The sequence below is a fragment of the Eretmochelys imbricata genome, chromosome 8 (assembly GCF_965152235.1).
Source record: "Eretmochelys imbricata isolate rEreImb1 chromosome 8, rEreImb1.hap1, whole genome shotgun sequence".
NCBI lineage: Eukaryota > Metazoa > Chordata > Testudines > Cheloniidae > Eretmochelys > Eretmochelys imbricata.
Genome location: NC_135579.1, coordinates 63,706,232 through 63,727,287, shown reverse-complemented (window position 1 = coordinate 63,727,287; position 21,056 = coordinate 63,706,232). Strand labels below are relative to the sequence as shown.

Here is a 21,056-nt window from a genome sequence, read left to right as displayed (position 1 = left end):
CATTTTGCAAGGGTAAAACAGTGACTCATGGAACAGTGTAAATAGGGGATTAGTGACAAATGGAGGAGAGTCAATGAGAACCATTGCAGATGGAGGGTTAGTTATGGAGCCTTACTTTTGTGGTGTTCTAGAGACTATTCCCATGTGTCTACTGCCTAACGAAACAAGGCTGAATGAGTCCGGGGGAAGTCCCGGATGACTGGAAAAAGGCTAATGTAGTGCCCATCTTTAAAAAAGGGAAGAAGGAGGATCCTGGGAACTACAGGCCAGTCAGCCTCACTTCAGTCCCCGGAAAAATCATGGAGCAGGTCCTCAAGGAATCAATCCTGAAGCACTTACACGAGAGGAAAGTGATCAGGAACAGTCAGCATGGATTCACCAAGGGAAGGTCATGCCTGACTTATCTAATCGCCTTCTATGATGAGATTACTGGTTCTGTAGATGAAGGGAAAGCAGTGGATGTATTGTTTCTTGACTTTAGCAAAGCTTTTGACACGGTCTCCCACAGTATTCTTGTCAGCAAGTTAAAGAAGTATGGGCTGGATGAATGCACTATAAGGTGGGTAGAAAGTTGGCTAGAATGTCGGGTTCAACAGGTAGTGATCAATGGCAGCCGGTATAAAGTGGAGTGCCCCAAGGGTCGGTCCTGGGGCCGGTTTTGTTCAATATCTTCATAAATGATCTGGAGGATGGTGTGGATTGCACTCTCAGCAAATCTGCAGATGATACTAAACTAGGAGGAGTGGTAGATTCGGTGGCAGGTAGGGATAGGATACAGAGGGACCTAGACAAATTGGAGGATTGGGCCAAGAGAAATCTGATGAGGTTCAACAAGGATAAGTGCAGGCTCCTGCACTTAGGACGGAAGAATCCAATGCACCGCTACAGACTAGGGACCGAATGGCTAGGCAGCAGTTCTGCGGAAAAGGACCTAGGGGTGACAGTGGATGAGAAGCTGGATATGAGTCAACAGTGTGCCCTTGTTGCCAAGAAGGCCAATGGCATTTTGGGATGTATAAGTAGGGGCATAGCCAGCAGATCGAGGGACGTGATCGTTCCCCTCTGTTCGATATTGGTGAGGCCTCATCTGGAGTACTGTGTCCAGTTTTGGGCCCCACACTACAAGAAGGATGTGGAAAAATTGGAGAGAGTCCAGCGAAGGGCAACAAAAATGATTAGAGGTCTGGAACTCATGACTTATGAGGAGAGGCTGAGGGAACTGGGATTGTTTAGTCTGCAGAAGAGAAGAATGAGGGGGGATTTGAAAGCTGCTTTCAACTACCTGATAGGTGCTTCCAAAGAGCATGGTTCTAGACTATTCTCAGTGGTAGAAGATGACAGGACAAGGAGTCTCAAGTTGCAGTGGGGGAGGTTTAGGTTGGATATTAGGAAAAACTTTTTTCACTAGGAGGGTGGTGAAACACCTGAATGCGTTACCTAGGGAGGTGGTAGAATCTCCTTCCTTAGAAGTTTTTAAGGTCAGGCTTGACAAAGCGTTGGCTGGGATGATTTAATTGGAGATTGGTCCTGCTTTGAGCAGGGGGTTGGACTAGATGACCTCCTGAGGTCCCTTCCAACCCTGATATTCTATGATTCTATGAGTCCCTCAAAATACTCCAGAGGAATTCAGAGTGCGAAAGTATATGAGTATTCCTAGTAGCTCTCTGTGTGTTATCACTGTAATCCTGGCAGCTGGTGAAATTTACTAAGGTACTCACATATCATCTGTTTCCTGTTTGTCTCCATAGTTATTTTTGCCACATTAAATGAATTATGAATTCAACAGGTTTCATGTTTGTTTAGCAATTGTTTTTTATTTCGTATCACTCCAAAAGTAATATTGTGCTGATTGTAGAAAAATTCTGGTGTATGGGCCTAATATATAGATAATATGGGGATAAATAGTGCATTGAGCTCTACAGAGAAGGGGGCATTTTAATCTTTGACACTAGACCTTCTGAGTCCTTTCCCATCACATCATTCAGTGAACTAGGACATAGAGAGATGACTTTGGTACACTAAGGGGTCATTTGAACCATAACTATTAATGTAGGACAGGCTGGTTTTGCTCAAATAATCCATGGTAACTGAGCTACTCAGCAGTTCAATGTATTACCTTCTGGAAGATATGCACTTCCTCAGGCAGGCATATCTAGATAACTGGATTCCACGTACACTAAAATCTGCACAGAAAATGACATGAGGTGCCAGTACACTGTGCTGTTATCAATTGTTTTGTTGTCTCAGTTAAGTGTTTTGTACATTAGCAGACATTAATTCCTCAGTAAGACTCAAGAGTTTGTAGAGCTTGAGGTTTTAGATCTGAACTGGTTTTGATTTATCAAAACCTTAAATTTGTTAATGAAGTAACTTCTTTTTTCCTGAGTAATGAAAAATGGTTGATCAGACGCTGGTCAAAATTCCCCCCAAAATTTTACTTTTGGACTGACAAAACATGAGAAACTTCAGCCCCAGTAAATGCTTTGAATGAAAGAATTGTCTCAGCCATAACCCTGGCATTGGTAAGAAAGTGCTACACTAAATTAATACTAAGTTTTATTTACATGAACATTACAATGTTCGTGTTCATAGGAAAATATTAGCACTGACAAACAATAAATCCTGATATTGATATATTAATTCAGTAAAAAGTATGAGCGGCTACAAGAGTTGTGAATGCTTGAATCAATATATGGCAATCTCTGCTTTATTGTCATTGATTTCTTATTTGTAACAGTTTTCTTTACATTCAAAGGGTCAAAGCAGAAGGCTAAAGGTAAAGGCCCTGCTCATGTGAGCAGACCCACACAAAAGGATGACTTTTACAAACAGAGATTACTCGCATAAGTAAGGGTGCTAGACAGGCTTTTAATTAAGAGGGGCAACATAGGGGGTGACAAATACAAGTAGGGGAGGACAAAGGTGACAACAGTGTCATCATTTAGTGGCTTAGGTGAGTGATTCACGCATCTGAAGTTTACATGATTTTCTAAAAAAAGATTTATATCTGTGGACTGAGATTGTCAAAGTCCCTTAAGAATTTAGATGCATAATAGTCATTGAAAATAATAGTAGTACTCCATCTTCTAGGCACCTTTGAATATCTCTGCCATAGTCTGATTAGTTAACATTTCTCCAGACCTCAGAATTTTTCATTCACTGGATTTAGATTTCCCAGAATTTGTGGGTGTTGGATCCAGTATATTTGGGGGATTTCTTTTTCTAAAAGACTAAATAAAATGGTAGTTGGGAACACTGGTGAATTGATCTCTAGTCTCCAAGTACATATGTAGGTTTTATGGGCCTAATGTATCTAAAATCGAATATAGAAATATTTTAAAGTAAGCCAGATGGTAGCTATTAGTAACATTTTATATATATAATAATTGAGAGGGCATGTTCAATCTTAATTGACAAGACAGAAGCAGAATCTGCCATGATGGGCTCATTATAAATGCTTAGGTAGACTAGTTTAGATTAGACAGAATTGTTTTCAATTCAGACTCAGCAGTTTTATTCAAATTTGGGCAGGGAGGGTTCTGATATTTTGGACAATATTCAGACCCTCCAAATCTGAATGATATCAGATTTCAACACGAGCCTTTGCCCACTTCTCTCTGTAGGACTCCTTCCCCTCTTCCAGAGCCCCAGGCCATATTTTAGACTTGCATGCATTGACCAGTGTGGATGTGACAAGATTACACAGGTCTTCACTGTTTATCATTTCAGTGTTAATGTCACCAACATGGAATGGGTTTCTAAGTAACAAAAAGTGGAAGCCCAACCTGCCTGCAAAATGATTTTTTTTTCTTTCAGTGATGGTTTGTTTATATAAAATAGAAAAAGAGGGAGAGATAACGGAGTCATATTTTAGCTCAAGTCAGTCTTTTGGAAATATTTATACAATCTAAAATCTACCTGATCTCTGCACTGCAAGCTGACAAAATAGTCTGAAATGCTTTTTCAGATGCTTAGATTCCCAATTTGCACCTATAATGAATAACACGGTGTGTTTGGTTTGTGTAGTGCCAATATGTGAACAGCCGCCTGATGTTGATTTTGGAGAAATTATTAGTGGCGAGAAATCGCAATATGTGGAGAGCGACTCAGTGCAGTGTGGCTGCTATCCTGGGTACACCTTGGCAGGATCTGAACGGATAACGTGTTATGGGAGAAACTGGATGCCACCGCCAAAATGTTTGGGTAAAGGGAAATTTGAGTCTATTTTATTCCTCACACCTTAGGTCTTGGTGAATTTTTGTTAATGTTTGTTAATGTATGTAGAACTCGATAGTTAATCAGAGTCCATAGGTGAGAAGAATCCTTCATTATTCCACCCTTGCAGAAAAGCAGTTGGTTGCCGTCACTGTGGTTCCATGTTGTGGAGTCAGGGTGCATTCTGATGCAGGTATTTGACAAGGGAGAAAACAAGTAATGTATTAAATTTCCATCACTGGATTTTATAGCATTGTTTTCTCCAGTGGGTTCAATGTAGTCTCCCTCAGTGTAGAGGTTGACATTATAATAACTGTGGTGTCACCTTCTTTCCTTATTCCTGGAACAGCTTTCCTCCTTCAAATCCCTCCACAAACCCTCCTCTTGTGGCTTGGCTTCCCTCGCTCCCTGTAATCTATGCTCAGACATTCCTCATTCCAGCTCCCAAGAGAACAATTTATAAATAGTAATTTTAAACATTTGGCAATTTAAGAAATATTAGAAAGCCTAAGAGGTTAATGTAACATGGCTAACTTTAAACCCCTGCTTGCCTCCCCGCATACATAGAATCATAGAATATCAGGGTTGGAAGGGACCTCAGGAGGTCATCTAGTCCAACCCCCTGCTCAAAGCAGGACCAATCCCCAATTTTTGCCCCAGATCCCTAAATGGCCCCCTCGAGGATTGAACTCACAACCCTGGGTTTAGCAGGCCAATGCTCAAACCACTGAGCTATCCCTTTTCCCCATCTCCTAAGAAATTTAACCTTTTCCCCTTGTTTTGTGTATATCACACTGAGCCCCTAAAAGTAATATTCTTAGTCACAACTTTAACTCATGTGCCACATTTTCACTAGTACTATGAAACCTATTAAAAGTTATCCATTGAGAGACTGATAAAAATCAGTCAACACAAATGGTCTTCTGATAAAAAATGAAACAGAATTGTACTCAATACCTTTTGGGGTTCATAGGGATGGTCTCCTAATGAAAGTAATTGCTTAATAAAGGTGGTCACTTTGGAGAGGTAATTTGAATTTAGTTTTCTATTCTCCTCAGTGACTTCTCTGGTGACTCCAGTTACAACTATCCAATCAGCAACCATCTCCCTTTCACCATTGTTTGACAAGTTTAATTTGCAATCGAAATGCAATTAGACTCTGAGCCTAATCACCCAATGGAAACCGTTTTAGGCCCCATATCTAATGCATGAAATTTATTATGAGATTTAGTTAATAAATTATTCTTGACATTTGGCATAATCACTTTCTGCAGCCAGATCATAGAAGAGATTATTATTATGGTGAAAGATTAAAATAAATAGCTTTAATTGTGGGTAATCTGATTTGGAGTTTTGGAAATGATTAACTTAAAGCTTTTTGGGGAATAATTCATTGTTCTAATTTTTTCCTGTTTTCATTTAGCACCATGTACCATCACAAAACAGCAACTGGAGGACAAAACTGCTTCTGCCCAGTGGCTGCAGACGTACAATAATTATTCTAAATGATCAATTAGTGGAATTTTCCTGCAGAGAAGGCTATAACCCCACAGATCATTCAGCCAGGAAGTGAGTTGATGGACACATAGATTTTCCACTGTGTATCTCTGGTAAGTATGATAATTTGCAGACACTGTCTATATCTCACATGAAATGAGGGGAAGATAATGAAGAAAATCTCATCCAAAGTAGCCTTAAGGGTGAGCAAGCAATGATTGGGCATTCAGTATCCTTTTTTTTTTTTTTTTTGGTTTGGTTTGTTTTTTTGCTTAGCCACAGGAAAGAAATGTGGACGTCCACCTGATGTTGCTAATGGAGATATAACTACTTTTTCCCAAAAAGAGTATGCCTCAGGCTTTTCTGTGGAATACAAATGCCAAAAGTTTTATTCAGTGAAAGGGCAAAATAAATCTTTCTGTAACAATGGAAACTGGACAGAAACACCAATTTGTGAGGGTAACATGATGTTTTCTACAACAAAACCTATAGTTTTTTTTTTCCAGTGTATCTAAGTATATCTGGTAGCAGGTAAATGTGTTTCACAGTTCAAATCATTTTTGTTACATTATTTTGTGCCAATATTATGAACTGTGTAATACAGAGATTTTACGGTTAGAAATCTAAATATTTTTTGATGAAAGTTCAAAATCTCCTGAGCTGCTTTTAGGAAATTATTGGAAAATGTATTTTCTTTACTATTTCAATGAAGTCCTTTTAAAGGAACATTCAATGAAATTTCAGGGCAGAAAATTCGCAATTGATAAAAGTAAATACTTTTTCACAGAGCACTTAATTAGGTGGTGGAACTCATTGACATAGGAAGTGATTGAGGCCAGAAGTTAGCAAGACTCAAAAAGGAATTCAGTGTTTATATGGCCTACAAGAATATCCAGAATTATCATGATTAATAATGATAAAAATGTGGAAACAATATTCATTCATGTTTCAGGGTTAAAACAGTCTCTAATTATTAGAGATCAAGCTGAGATCTAATATGAGGGGGTGGGGAGCAAATTATGCCATCTCTGCCTGCCTCAGGGTTCTTACACCCTCCTGTGATGCATCTGGTACAGGCCACTGGCTGAGATCTAATCTGGGAATCCCAGGTTCTTCACCAGACCATTTTTCTATTACTAACATCAAAACAAATTTGATTATTGGAAAAGCCAGGTAATATCTTGTTCAGTGTTTGTTCCTGACAATCCAGATACTTTTCCTCTCTCTCTGCCCCTGAATCACTCCACCTAGACCTCAACCACGATAACTATACGTACATCATTAGACTTCTGTTTTTCTCATTCTAGAGCCATGTGTTATCTCTCAGGAAGAAATGCAAAACTGTGGCATAGAGCTGACTGAGACATACTATGGAAAACAATACGTACAACATGATGATTTTGTTGTGTTTAAGTGCAAATCAGGACATGTACCCCTGGCATTTTTATCTCCTGATTTTACTGTGTGGTGTCATTCAGGCAATATTGTGTATCCCCAGTGCAATAAACGTATGTATTCCTTAATTAAATTACTATTCCTTGGGATATTCTGAGCTGGGAGGAAAATGAGCAAACTTGAAACAAAAGACCAGTGCTTCATAGGTTTATATTTGTTAAATACAGGGAAAAAATGACATCACTATCAAATGTGGAATGTACAGATGACACTTACGAAATGAATTACCTTGTTTTATTTAGGAGGGCTTCATTGATCTAGTTGTTAGAAAACAAAGATTTAATAGATCAGGGTATATAGCAGCATTAATTGCCCTGTTGCCTTGTTTGTCAGTACACATTGGAAAATTATTAGCCTTTAAAGGAGAAGTCAAATTACATGCATTTATGATTAAATTGGCTCCCTTGCAAATACAGGTGTGGGTTTATGAACCTAGCAGAGGTGCTTCTCTATTCATTTATCATTATTGGAAAGAGTTGGTAAGACAGTGGATACATGGGACCAGAAAGCAGAATTTCCTTGGGTGGTTTTTTTAAGTGTTCTCAACAAGGTCCTTCACGTCAGTCTATTAAGGGAAATAAATACTCAGAGTAAAGAATACAATTCTATATAAGTTAGAAACTTGCCAGGCAATGGGAAACTTGGTGTAATTCTTAGTGGGTTTGAGAGGATAGAAGGGCATTCAGGCACCTTTCTCTCTCTCCACATTCGGGGCCACAAGTGGGTAGTGGGGGAGAAACAGCTCCTGCCATAACTGTAAGTAGCACAAGGACTGTTCTAAATTGTGCTGACAAGAGAAGTGCCATAGGGAACCTTCCACCAGCTGAGGACTAGGTGGAGTGCTGTGAATTACAGCCCTATACCTTTGATCCTGGGGCTGCCCATGACAAACCACTCAATCACACTTGGGGGAATCTTCACCATTCCCAGTTAGGGATAGTTTAAAGGTTTTTTTCATGTCATGCCAGTGGTGCGAAAAGACCTTAACCGGGGTCAAGGATGTGGTCTCTAGAGTTTAATTAGTGACAACTTAGAGTGGCAAGAACTTAAGTCAACTCAGGGCAAGCCTCTCAACATGCCATGCCCAAATGCAGGGCACAATGTATAACAAGGACCCCAAATGAGGGGGACAAACTTTTAATTATGCTGGAATTTCTCCTAGGCTCACCCAGACTATGATATTAAATTGCTCTTTAATGCATATTAAGTAGCTCAGTGGAGAAGTGCTTATATCACAATAACCACTACCATATCTTGCACTGGAAACATCACTAGACAGATGTAAGCACCTCTCCACCTTCTTAGTCAGCCCAATGCAGAGCACATAGAAATAGTCTACCCAAGATACATGAACATGACTGAGCCTTGCTAAAGCATGGATCTCATGGTAGAATAAAACTTCTCAGGAAGAGTAATTCCAATATTCTAGCCTTACCACCCTTCCTTCCATGTTATCTGTACAGAAAGAGAGGTAACTACTTGGAATCGGGAACTAAGAGAGACTTGGAAGAAAAGAAAATTGAGGCAAGTTAAACATTAATTTAAAAAAAATAGCAAGATTGATCTTTTACTTTATTGAAGGCTCAGATTTTACAGGTATAGTTAGGGTAGGGAATAGTGCTACTAGAACTTCCACTTTAAGTAATTAGTACCCTAATATATTACTCTGTGTTTCAATGTTCTGTGTTTGTTTTAGATGTGTTAGGAAAGTGTGGCCCTCCACCTTCTAGTCAAAATGGAGACATCATTTCTGACCTATTGCCAGTGTATGCAGCAGGCTCTTCAGTAGAATACAAATGTTGAAGTTTTCATGGAATGACGGGATCCAAAATAATTACATGCCACTTAGGAAAATGGACAGCCCCACCAGTATGCTCAGGTACGTATAAAATGATTCTTGTGATATGAAAAAGAAACAGGACTTTGCTCTTGCTTTTTGGGAGGGGGTGGGGTGGTACAAGTCTGGCAGAGACTAGTTGGCATATCCACCTCAGGCACAGAGCATAAACTCCAAGAGAGAACCCACAGACTAGTTTCTGTGAGTTGGGGAGGAAGAGCACAGTATGATAGAGCTGGTCAGAAATTTTCCCACTTATAAAACACTGATTCATCAAACTTTTTGCAGAAACATGATTATTTTAATAAATCTCCATCATTGCTTGGCTTTCATTCTATGCATCCTAACTCAAACGTTTTTACTAGTGTATAACCCTGTCAAGGTTCCTTCCCCACTCTGAACTGTAGGGTACAGATGTGGGGACCTGCATGAAAACCTCCTAAGCTTACTTTTACCAGCTTAGGTTAAAACTTCCCCAAGGTACAAACTATTTTACCCTTTGCCCTTGGACTTCCACTGCCACCACCAAACTTATCTGGGTTCCTGAGAAAACATTGTTTGGAAACATTGTTTGGATCCCCCAAAATCCTCCCAACCCTTGCACCCCACTTCCTGGGGAAGGCTTGGTAAAAATCCTCACCAATTTGCATAGGTGACCACAGAACCAAACTGTTGGATCTTAGAACAATGAAAAAGCATTCAGTTTTCTTACAAGAAGACTTTTAATAGAAGTAAAGAATCACCTCTGTAAATCAGGATGGTAAATACCTTACAGGCTAATTAGATTCAAAACATAGAGAATCCCTCTAGGCAAAACCTTAAGTTACAAAAAAAGACACACAGACAGGAATATTCATTCTATTCAGCACAGCTATTTTCTCAGCCATTTAAAGAAATCATAATCTAACACATACCTAGCTAGATTACTTACTAAGTTCTAAGACTCCATTCCTGTTCTGTCCCCGGCAAAAGCATCACACGGACAGACACAGACCCTTTGTTTTTCTCCCTCCTTCCAGCTTTTGAAAGTATCTTGTCTCCTCATTGGTCATTTTGGTCAGGTGCCAGCGAGGTTACCTTTAGCTTCTTAACCCTTTACAGATGAAAGGATTTTTCCTCTGGCCAGGAGGGATTTTAAAGGTGATTACCCTTCCCTTTATATTTATGACAAACCCTCTTCTTGCCTCACTGTAATTTAAAATGTTCTCATAAACTGGACTGGTTGATCACTAGAGAATCTGAATCAAAGTTACACACAACTAATGGAACACCATAAGTGATTTAATTAACCTGAGGTCCTTCATGGGAATGTGTCACTGACTCTAAATGTTCCTGTGTCTCTTTTTCAGGTATGAGATGTGCACCTCCACCAGAGATTTATGATGGTAGGATTCTAGGTGCTAAGCAGCAAAGATATTTGCCTGGTGACAGGATGCATTATCAATGTGGGCGAGGTCTGAGCTTTATTGGATCTCTGACTGTAACATGTGAGGAAGGGAAGTGGTCCCAACTGCCAGAATGCAAAGGTATTTTAATTTCCTATTTCTAAAATAGCCTAGTAGTGAGGATATTGTTGGAATCAAAAATGTCACTCTCAGTCAGAAGTGCGTATTTCCTTGTTTTTCTGTCGTCTTATAATGCACAAATATAATATCTCTTGCAAACAAACCAGAGACAAAATCAATTTCCAGTCTGTGATGTTCCATGCAAGTTCTGAGTAAAGGGTGAGAGGCAAATTTTGTTACCCCTGCTCATACTGAATAGTTAACACTGACTTTGATGAACCTAGTCCAATATTAGGATTTGACCCATGACATAATGTGAATATGAATGGTTGACTGTTCTCTATTTCTGATTTTTAAGTGCGCAGTTTCACTGCCACTTGCAGATGAGCTAGACAATTGGTGAAAATGCCCACTCCTTTGAAGTCAGTGGAAAAATTCCACTGATTGCAATAGAAACAGGATTTCACCACGTATCTTCAAGCTTCCAGAAAAAAAGTGGTGTCACTCTACTGGCTCATTTTGTTTATCTTTTCATATACCAGAATTTCATTGGCACAGCAATAAGGGTGGCATAATCAGGGTCATATTATTACCAAGCCATAGCACAGGTTTAGAATAAGAACAATGCAGAGAAAATAGATGAACTAATATCCGCTTTCGTTATGGTCGATTGTGGTCCCTATATAAGATACTGTTTCTCTGAATTCTCCCTCTGAAAGAGTCTTACTTTCACTCTCACCTGAGCCTCTCAGTTTTCCCTATCTCAGCCTTACTGACCTTTTAGCAGAACAAGATAAAGCAGAGAGCAAAATCAAAACAATATGAAACAATTACAAATTTAAAAATCTTGAAGCAAACTAAAATGATCAGAGCCAATGTTATTGGTATTTATGGACAAAAACTTCTGTCTTAGGTTATACACCATTAAATACACAGCTCAGTCACATCATTAAGATAATGCAACCAGGTGAAAACATATTAAAAGACTGAACAAACAGCCTACTGTGTCTAACAACTAAAACCACCCAACTCCCCTCAACCACCCTTGAGAGCTTGAGTGACTAGCTGGTATGGTACAGCATCCTCAGAAGATATGGAGAAAAACAATATTCAGCTGAAATGGAAGTTGGAAATTAAATTGGATTCTATAAGTGGAGACTCTGTTGAATTTGACTGTAAAAGAGAACATGTGAGGGATCCATGATCTTCTCCATTTAGAGTACAGTGTGTGGAGGGGAAATTGGCATATCCTAAATGTAAGAGAAGAGGTAAGTGATCTCCAGTAAATGACAGTATTGGTAAATTACCTGTCTAAAAGATGTATTAATTTTTACTAGGAAATTCTCAATTTTAAAAAATACTATGGCACAATTGTGATGGGTACCATAGAAACATGTTGGAAATCATGCTTCCTGACTCAGACAGCTTGCAATCTAAATCAAACACAAATGGTGGATTAAAGAGATTCACTGGTTACTTTGCTTGTGAGCACTATTACTTGAGCTGGGACAATCTTCCTTTGACATCTGAGCCTGTTTAGGTTACCAACAAAGCAGAAAAGTTTTGTAAGTTTTCTTGTCTTACTCAAGTTCTCTAGCTGGTCCAATTCCTCATTCAGATAGCTGACTTCCACTGCAGTCTGCACTCATTTGCTTTCCCTCTGAAACTGATTTTTTTAGCTCCTAAAGTCAAGTCCTTGCTGGACCTCGTCACTGTTAGCAAGCTCCATGTTGGAGAAAGATTTAATGATCTCTTCGAGTTACTGGGAAACCTTCTATCCATGAGGGTCAGTTTGCTGGTCCTCTCAATTATCTGTCTCGCCATGTTACACTGGGAGTGTTGCAGCTGGGTTTCCCAATCTGCCTAGAAACTTTGTAGCTGCTGACCTAACAAATATTTTCTCTCAGACTGTGAGTCATCTCTCATACCTTTCTGGGAAACCACCAAATGTTGCTTCAATTTCCTTAGTGAAGACTTCAACTCCTGTTTCAGGTCTTGTTTTAATTCCTTTGACTTTCTTTGATGTAACCTTTTTTAGCCTGAGTGGTTAGCCAATAGTCAGGGTCTTCCAACTTCTTTTTTGTGTTAAGAAGAGGAATAGGGGATAGAGTCCGGTTTTCTATGATGCAGCTTTTTTTATTTGAGTGCACACAAAGTCCTGTTCCTCTGAAGACAGGAGGATCAAACAGGAGGCAGTTTACTTGATCGCAATTCCAAGCCAGCCTTCACATTCAGCACTCTGTCCAAAAAATGCTTTCACAGTTTTCCTGCGGGGCTACTCTCTTCCAGGGCTTCTCTTGCTGTCCACTGGCTTTCCTGCAGCTTTCTGGCAACTTCTACCTCAGACATAAACAACTCCACCAACTAATCCTCAGCTCCTGTGTTTGTTCATCCCTATGGGCATGGGCAAAGCAACAAAAATTAAGGAGTGCGTGAGGGGGACACAGATTTGCCTTCTTCCTGACTGTCTTCTTCCCTTCTCACGCAGGCCACCAACACAACCACAACCAGCTGCTTAAGTGCTCTGGCCCATAAACTCCTAATCCCATCCCCTCCAAATCTGTGCCAGTGGCGTTGTGACCTGGCGCACAGGATCAAAGTGCTGATCAGGTCTGGACTAGTCAAAAAACAATCTGGCCACAGCCCAGGTACCCCCCACCCTGGCTTTATAGCCTATACCTAGTAAAATCCCTTGTATCAGCTGAGTGACACAGAGGGGCCAGATTGTAAAATCGAGTCACAGTGTGTGGGTCTCTCTTTGCTCATCTGGTCCCAGACTCCAACGGACTGTTCCTTTATACAGTATGACTATGGTTGTTTTGAAAGCCCCCTTCTCAGGAATTCCTTCTCATTCTTCTTTGAGTAGTGTCCCAATGGGTGCTCCATTCTAGGTGCACTTGCGTCCCCTGCACCTTTGATTGGAGATTTCATGTAGCTCTGTCTTGTGCACCACACTGTAGTTATCTAGCACTGTGAGAGTGAACTGCCCTCAATTCCTTTTCAAGCCTCAGAGAGTATCATTCTGCATGGGGAGTATTTTGTTGGCCAGCTATGACTAGAGTCTGGCCCATTTGCATGAGCTGAGTGACACAAATGGGCCAGATTGTAAAATAGAATCTAACCTTGTCTCTCTCGCTATTCATCTAGCCCCGGTCTCTTCTCTGTTCCTTCCCACAGGATCATCAGCATTTGTGTGAAAGCCTGTTTCTCTATAATTCCTTCTTGTTCTCTCAAACGTACCATCTCTCCTTTACTTTTCAAATCTTTCTGTAAATACATCTGTTTTATTTAGCTTAGTAAAGCATTTGGCGACAGGGTACCTCTCAATATAGTTAGTTAAATTTCCAACAATAGATCCACATGTACCTACTGAAATTATATTTTTCTATTTCCAGAGTTATGTATAACATTCCTAGAAGATATGGAGAAAAACAATATTGGGCTGAAATGGAGCTTGGAAACAAGACTGAATTTAGAAAGTGGAGACTTTGTTGAATTTAACTGTAAAAATGGATATGTGAGGGATCCAACATCTTCTGCATTTAGAGTACAGTGTGTGGAGGGGAACTTGGCATATCTCTAAGTGTAAGAGAAGAGGTAAGTCACCACCAATTAAACTACAATATTGGTGAATCACCTGACTAAAATTTTGTAACTTATACTGAGAAATTCTAGGGTTTAAAAAAATAGAGAAGACAAATGGTGAGTTAAAGAGACAGAGGTAACAAGCAAAGTAACCTCTATATTACTTGAGCTGGAACCATCTCCCTTTGACATGTGGGCTTCTTTGGGATACCAACAGAGCAGAAAAGTTTTGTAAGTGTTCTTGTCTTACCCAAGTTCTCTGGCTGACCCAATTCCTCATTCAGATAGCTGACTTCCATTGTGGTCTGCACTCATTTGCTTTCCCTCTGAAGCTGATTTTTTACCTCCTTTAGTCTTTGCTGGAGCTCATCACTGTTAACAAGAACCATATTGGGAAAAGCTTTCCTGATCTCCTCTAGTTACTGGGAAACCTTCTATTCATGAGGATCAGTTTCCTGGTCACCTCCTTTATCTGTCTTGCCATTCTAGACTGAGAAGCCCAGCGGCAAAATTCCCAATCTGCCTAGAGACTTTGTAGTTGCTGGCCCAACAAATATATTCTTTCAAATTGTGAATCATTTCTCATACCTTTCTGGGACACCACCAAATGTTCCTTTAATTTCTTTGGAGAAGTCTCTCACTCCTGTTTCAGGTCTTGTTTTAATTTCTTTTGACCTTCTTTGATGTAACCCTTTTTGGCGTAAGTGGTTAGCCAGTACCCAGGGTTTTCCACCTCATTTTTTGTGTTTGGAAGAGAAATTGGGCTAGAGTCAGGTTTTCTATGAAGCAGTTTTTTTAATTTACAAAGAATGTAAACAAAGTCCTATTTCTCTGAATGCAAAATGAACAAACATCATGAGGCAGTTTCTTTGCTCACAGTTCTAAGCCTGCTTCACATTCAGCACTCTGTCCAAAAAATACTCTCACAGCTTTTCCTCACAGCCACTCTTCCAGGACTTCTCTTGCTGTTCACTGGCTTTCTGGCAGCTTCTGACTCAGGCACACACAGCTCCACCAATTAATCCCCAGCTCCTGTGTTTATCCATTCCTAAGGGCAGGAGCTGTGCAACGGTATTTAAGGTATGTGTGTGTGGGACATAGATTTGCCTCCCTCCTGACTCTCCTCTTCCTACGCACCCCACCAGCAACACCACCAGCAACACCACCACCAGGAGCCTAAGTGGCCTGGCCCATGAGCCCTTAGCCCCATCCTCTCCAAATCTGAGCCATTGGAATTGTGGCCTGGCACACAGGATAACAGTGATATCAGGTTTTGCCACGTCAAAAAGCAATCAGGTCACAGCTGGTCCCCCTGCTTTCAGCTTCACAGCCTATACTTCAGTAAACGTCTTGCATCAGCTGAGTGACACAGAGGGGCCAGATTGTAAAATAGAACCAGAGTCTGTGGGTCTCCCTGTGCTCATCTGGTCCCAGCTTCCAGCAGACTGTTCCTTTATACAATATGATTCATCATCGGTGATCCCTCGATTCGAGGATGATCTCTACCATGGATTTACATATGGGTCCTGAGATGACTGGAACAACAGATCTGCCCGCAGTCGGTACTGACATTTCCTGACAGGTCAGCTGCCTGCTGGGAGACAGTTTTCTTCTGTCTCTCATTTCAGTTTGAGGGCAAAGCACTTCTCCTCAAAGCGGGCCACTGCCTGATGGAGGATGTGGCACCATTGTACTTGATTGGTGGCCTGCTCCTCCCAGCTTGCGATGTCCACATCCGTTTTCTTGAGATACACTTCTAGTGTTTCTTTGTAGCACTTCCTCTGACCACCACAAGATCTCTGACCATACTGAGATTCTGTGGTGCTGAGAATAGAGGGCTTGTTTTGGTAGGTGAGAATCTGGCATCCACACACAATGTCCAGCCCAGCAGAGTTGGTGGATAAGGGTCATTGCTTCAATGCTGGTGAATTGGCTTCAGTGAGGATGTTGGTATTAAAGTGGCAATCTTCCCACTTGATATGAAGGATCTTTCTCAGGCATCGTTGGTGGTTCCTCTGAAAACTCTTGAGGTGCTGTCAATAACCCAGGTTTTGCATCCATAGAGGAGTGTAGGGATGACAACAGTCTTATAGACCTGAATCTTGGTGTTCTTCCATAGGTCATGGTCCGTGAAAATGCACCAGAGCAGTTTCCCAAAGGAGGCACTTGTACACTGGATCCTGTGCTGGATCTCACTGGCATTTTTGCATTTAGAGAGTGTTGGCTACTGGGGTAGGAGAAGTCCTCAACTATCTCCAAAGTCTGTCTCTCGATGGTGATTTGTGGTGGATCATGTGCAAGGCCAGAAAGCAAACTGATGGAGCACTTTAGTCTTCTCGATATTAAGTGAGAGTCCTAGGCTTCAGTAAGCTTGTTCAAAAAAATGTAGTGTGGACTGAAGGTGTGAATTCTCAGTGTGTGTGTAAGAATGGTACAGTCATCAGCATACTGAAGATCAATAATGGACACCTGGAGGACTTTAGACTTTGAGCAGAGACGTCTAAGATTAAAAAGCCACCCATCCATTCTGTATTGAACGTCAGTTCCAGTGGGGGAGGTGGTCTTTAACAAGGACCAGAGTGACTGCTAAATAGATGGAGAGCAGGGCTGGGGCAATAACGCATCCTTGTTTAACCACAGTTTTGATGATGAAAGGGTCAGTCTCCAAGTCATTACAGAGAACAGTGGCAGTCATCTGATTGTGAAGAAGCCTTAGGACCCTAATAAATTTTGGAGGGCAACCAAATCTGGCCAGCAGCTTCTCTCTCTATTCATCTAGTCCCAGTCACCACTCTTTTCCTTCACACAGTATGACCCCGGTTAGTGTGAAGAACTCCCTTTCTAGAGTTCCTTCTTGTTCTCTCAACCTTACCCTCTCTTTTTTACGTTTCAAAACTTATCAGAAAATATTTTGCAATTTTAATGAGCTAAGTAAAGCCTTTTTAGACAGGGTCAGTCTCAGTACAGTTATTGAACCAAATTTCCAATGACAGATCAACATGTACATGCTTAAATTATATTTTTCTATTTCCAGAGTTATGTATAACATCCCCAGAAGATATGGAGAAAAACAATATTGGGCTGAAATGGAACTTCGAATTTAGACTGAATTTAGAAAGTGGAGACTTTGTTGAATTTGACTGTAAAAATGGATATGTGAGGGATCCAACATCTTCTGCATTTAGAGTACAGTGTGTGGAGGGGAAATTGGCATATCCTAAGTGTAAGAGAAGAGGTAAGTGATCTCCAATTAAACTACAATACTGGTGAATCACTTGACTAAAACATGTTAATTTTTACTGGGGATTTCTCCCGTTTAAAAAATACAATGGCACCATTGTGATGGGTGCCATAAAAACATGTGGGAAATCATGGTTCCTGACCCAGACAGCTTGTAATCTAAATAAAGAAGACAAATGGTAGGTTAAAGAGATACACTGGTTACTTTGCTTGTGAGCTCTATTACTTGAGCCGGGACAATCTTCCTCTGACATCTGGGCCTGTTTAGGTTACCAACAGAGCAGAAAAGTTTTGTAAGTTTTCTTGTCTTACTCAAGTTCTCTAGCTGGCCCAATTCCTCATTCAGGCAGCTGACTTCCATTGTGGTCTACGCTCCTTTTGATTTCCCTCTCATGCTGATTTTTGTAGCTCTTTAATTCCTTGCTGGAGCTCATCGCTGCTAACACGTTACATGGTGGGGAAAACTTTCCTGTAGTCCCATAGTTACTTTGAACCCTTCTGATCCATGAGAGTCAATTTACTGGTCACCTTATTTATCTGCCTTTCTATTTCAGACTGGGAATGTCACAGCCGGGCTTCTCAAGCTGCCCAGTGACTTCATATCTGCTGCCCCAAAAAATATTTTAACTCAGACTACGAATCATCTCTCATACCTTCATAGGAAAGCTCCCACTGCTTCTTCAATACCTTTTTACAAAATCTCCATCTCCTGTTTTAATTTCTTTTGCCCATCTTTGACTTTGCCCTTTTTGGCCTAAGTGTTTAGCCAATAGTCAGGGTCTTCTGCCTTGATCTGTGTGAGGAGGAAAAATGGAGGTAGAGACAGGTGTTTTCATGACACAATCTTTGTTGTTTACAAAGAATGTACACAGCATCCTGTTTCTCTGAACAGTTGGATCAGACAACAGCAGGCTGTTTCCTTGCTCACAATCCAAGCCTACCTTTACATTCACTGTTCGGATCAAGGAGGTCTCCTTTAGATTTCTACCAGGCCATGCTATCAATTCTTCTCTTGCTGTCCACTGGTTCCCTGCAGCTTTCTGGCTGCTTCTTACTTATACTCACACACTTCCATCATTTAATCTGCAGCCCTCCTATTATCAGTCCCCAGAGAAGCCACTCAACCAGAAATGCATGAAAGTGCTTCTTCACTTAGCCTGAAGGCATGATAGTCATCTTTCATATCAACTTCACTGAGTATGTCTACACAGCAGTCTAAACCTGGTCTTGAGCCCTGGCTCAAGCCTAACCCCTCTTGTATCCACACAGCAATTGTGTTAACCAAGATCTCATACTTAAGGTGTCAGGACCCTGTAGTGCTAGGACTCAGGGATCAAACCCTATTGCTTTCCTGTGTGCACATAGCCCCAGCTTGTCTCAGGTCCTGGAAGTCCTCTGGATGTATCCCAGAGTTCCTTGGAGAATCCCCCTCAGGGCTCTAGATGCCTATAATCTCTGGTGCTGCACTCTATTGCAAATGGAATCCACACCTGCCTTTGAAAATGGCAGCAGCTCAGATCAGCATTAACCCATTGCCTGCTGAACATCAGTCTGAAAGCACACCACCAGATAGCCTGCAAGGTTTGCAGTGGAGAGTGATCAGAAGAAGCTTTTTTCAAAGACAGCTGCTTCATGGTCACAAGAGCACAGCCAGATTTTGGTGCACACTTCCTGGACACCCCTGCACACACAGCCCCAGGGAGGGCAAGGGAGGCCTGAGAGTGGAGTGGGGTCTCAGCAGCTGCCCTGCAGGGAGGAGGGGCAGCAGAGTTCCCGGCTCAGTATAGCCAGGAAAGGATGATCCTCCAACAATCTGGCCTCTCCCTGCTCTCAGGGCGGTGAGTGGGAGCCAGGCCCAAAAATTCCCCACAGCCGCCTGGGGATCCCTTATCCCTGTCTCCCAGGAGGCAGGGATAAGGGATCCCTGTGGAGCACACTGCACCCCAAGCACTGAGGATGCACTTCAACACTCTGCAGCCAGTGGCAGCCAGGCTGGGTTATGTGTGTCTTTTTCCTTTTGAATCCTGTATTTTATGTCAAACTTAAAAATGGACAAAAATAAATAAAGCCCGACTAAAACACGCACCTTCATTGACCATCCCATTTCAAAATTTAAGAATTGCAAAGTTTCATTTTAATAGTTCAATGGCCCTGGAGACTGGTTTCCGACTTATCCTCAGAATAGGTGTTCATGGGCTCTCCAGCTCTAGGCTGAGTCACATGGGCAGGAAAATGCCCATTTCTCAGATTAGATGGTAGCTTGGTAGAACATCTTTTCAAACTGCAGTCATTCTACTTAGACAGCCTAAAGACTAAAGGGGTTAATTATGCAGTGTATGTATTTATGTGCTCTGTATGGACACCTGAGTCCCATCAATAGCACCATCACAGTTAGGAAACTGGGTTGGTAGTAGTTTTCTCACAGTGCAACATATTCATAAGGCTAGAGTGTCGACACTGGGCGGGGGACAGTGGGGAGGAGGTCCTAGGCACTCTGGGATAGGGTTATTTTGACTTGGGTCTGTGCACTGTGGTCTGAATGCCAGAGCCCTAGGTTCAAGCACAGGACAGAAAATCCTTAATCTAGGGTTAAAATGCAGTGTAGACGCTCAAGCCGAGGGTTCCTTGACACAGGTCAGCTGATTTCAGTCTCAGTAACCCTAGGCTTACATTGCTGTGAAGAGACTACCCATAGATTAAAGACATACTTACTGTGAGCTAAGCAACCTCCAATACAACAATACTATCAAATCTATTGATGGAACAATCTATTTTGTCTTACATGATTCTAGTTATCCTGTCTTCTGCTATAGAAGATGTGTAATTGCTGATCTTTCTCCCATAATAGGCTTACTCTTATATTATTGTGATAATTCCTACACCACTGCTGATAATGTGTTTTGAGAAATGATGCCCCCTTTGTAGCACTGGGGACAGAAGCAAATCATTTATGTATATATGTGTGTGTGTGTGTGTGTGTGTGTGTATGTATGTATGTATGTATATATGAAGAAGGCTGCCTGGAAGAAGCTGATAAAGAGTTATAGGATGAAACAGGATAAAGATCCCTGCTTCAAAAATTCCATCACTTTCCAATGCTAGTAGCTACACACTGGATCCTGATAAAATACAGTAATATGTATGAAATCAATGCATGGTTTTCTATGCTGCTTTTAAGTTATATGTAACATGAAATACTTGTTTTTAATATGTACAGTAGTTGAACCACTGCAGTTCAGGAGTAACTGCAATTACTCTTGCTGGAGTTTGTTCCAGTGTGAATTTTAAGGAGTTGTGCTGAAATCAATATTCTGTTCCTGTGAGAAACCCATAGGGGGTTTGTATGTAATATTTGTTTTAAAAAATTGATGTACTAAATTAATTTTCCCGTATTTGTTCTTTCTCTGACAGGTACTTATGAATGAATAAAAAGAAGCATCAAGCAAATAATTTTAACCCAGATCTGATGAGCAGAAGCCATTAACCAGTTATTTGTAATGTTCACACATTATGTCCTTTGTCAGTATTTTAACATAGATTGTCTGAACTGATACATGTAATTACTTCTTTTGTCACAATGTATATTAAAATGTATCACAATGTATATTAATCATAAAATAGTAACAACAGATGGGCAAAAAGGTTCAAACTACAGCTTTTTTTATGAAAATTGGAAAAGGAAGCTTTAAGGGAAATTGTACACTTGGCCGCACTTCCTGCTT

The 21,056-nt window shown here is 40.9% G+C and overlaps 1 pseudogene; it reads left to right on the top strand.

Annotated features, from left to right (window-relative positions):
* The first annotated feature begins 580 nt into the window (after positions 1-580).
* LOC144269566 (coagulation factor XIII B chain-like) lies at positions 581-20,759 on the top strand (annotated as a pseudogene).
* The last annotated feature ends 297 nt before the right edge of the window (positions 20,760-21,056 follow it).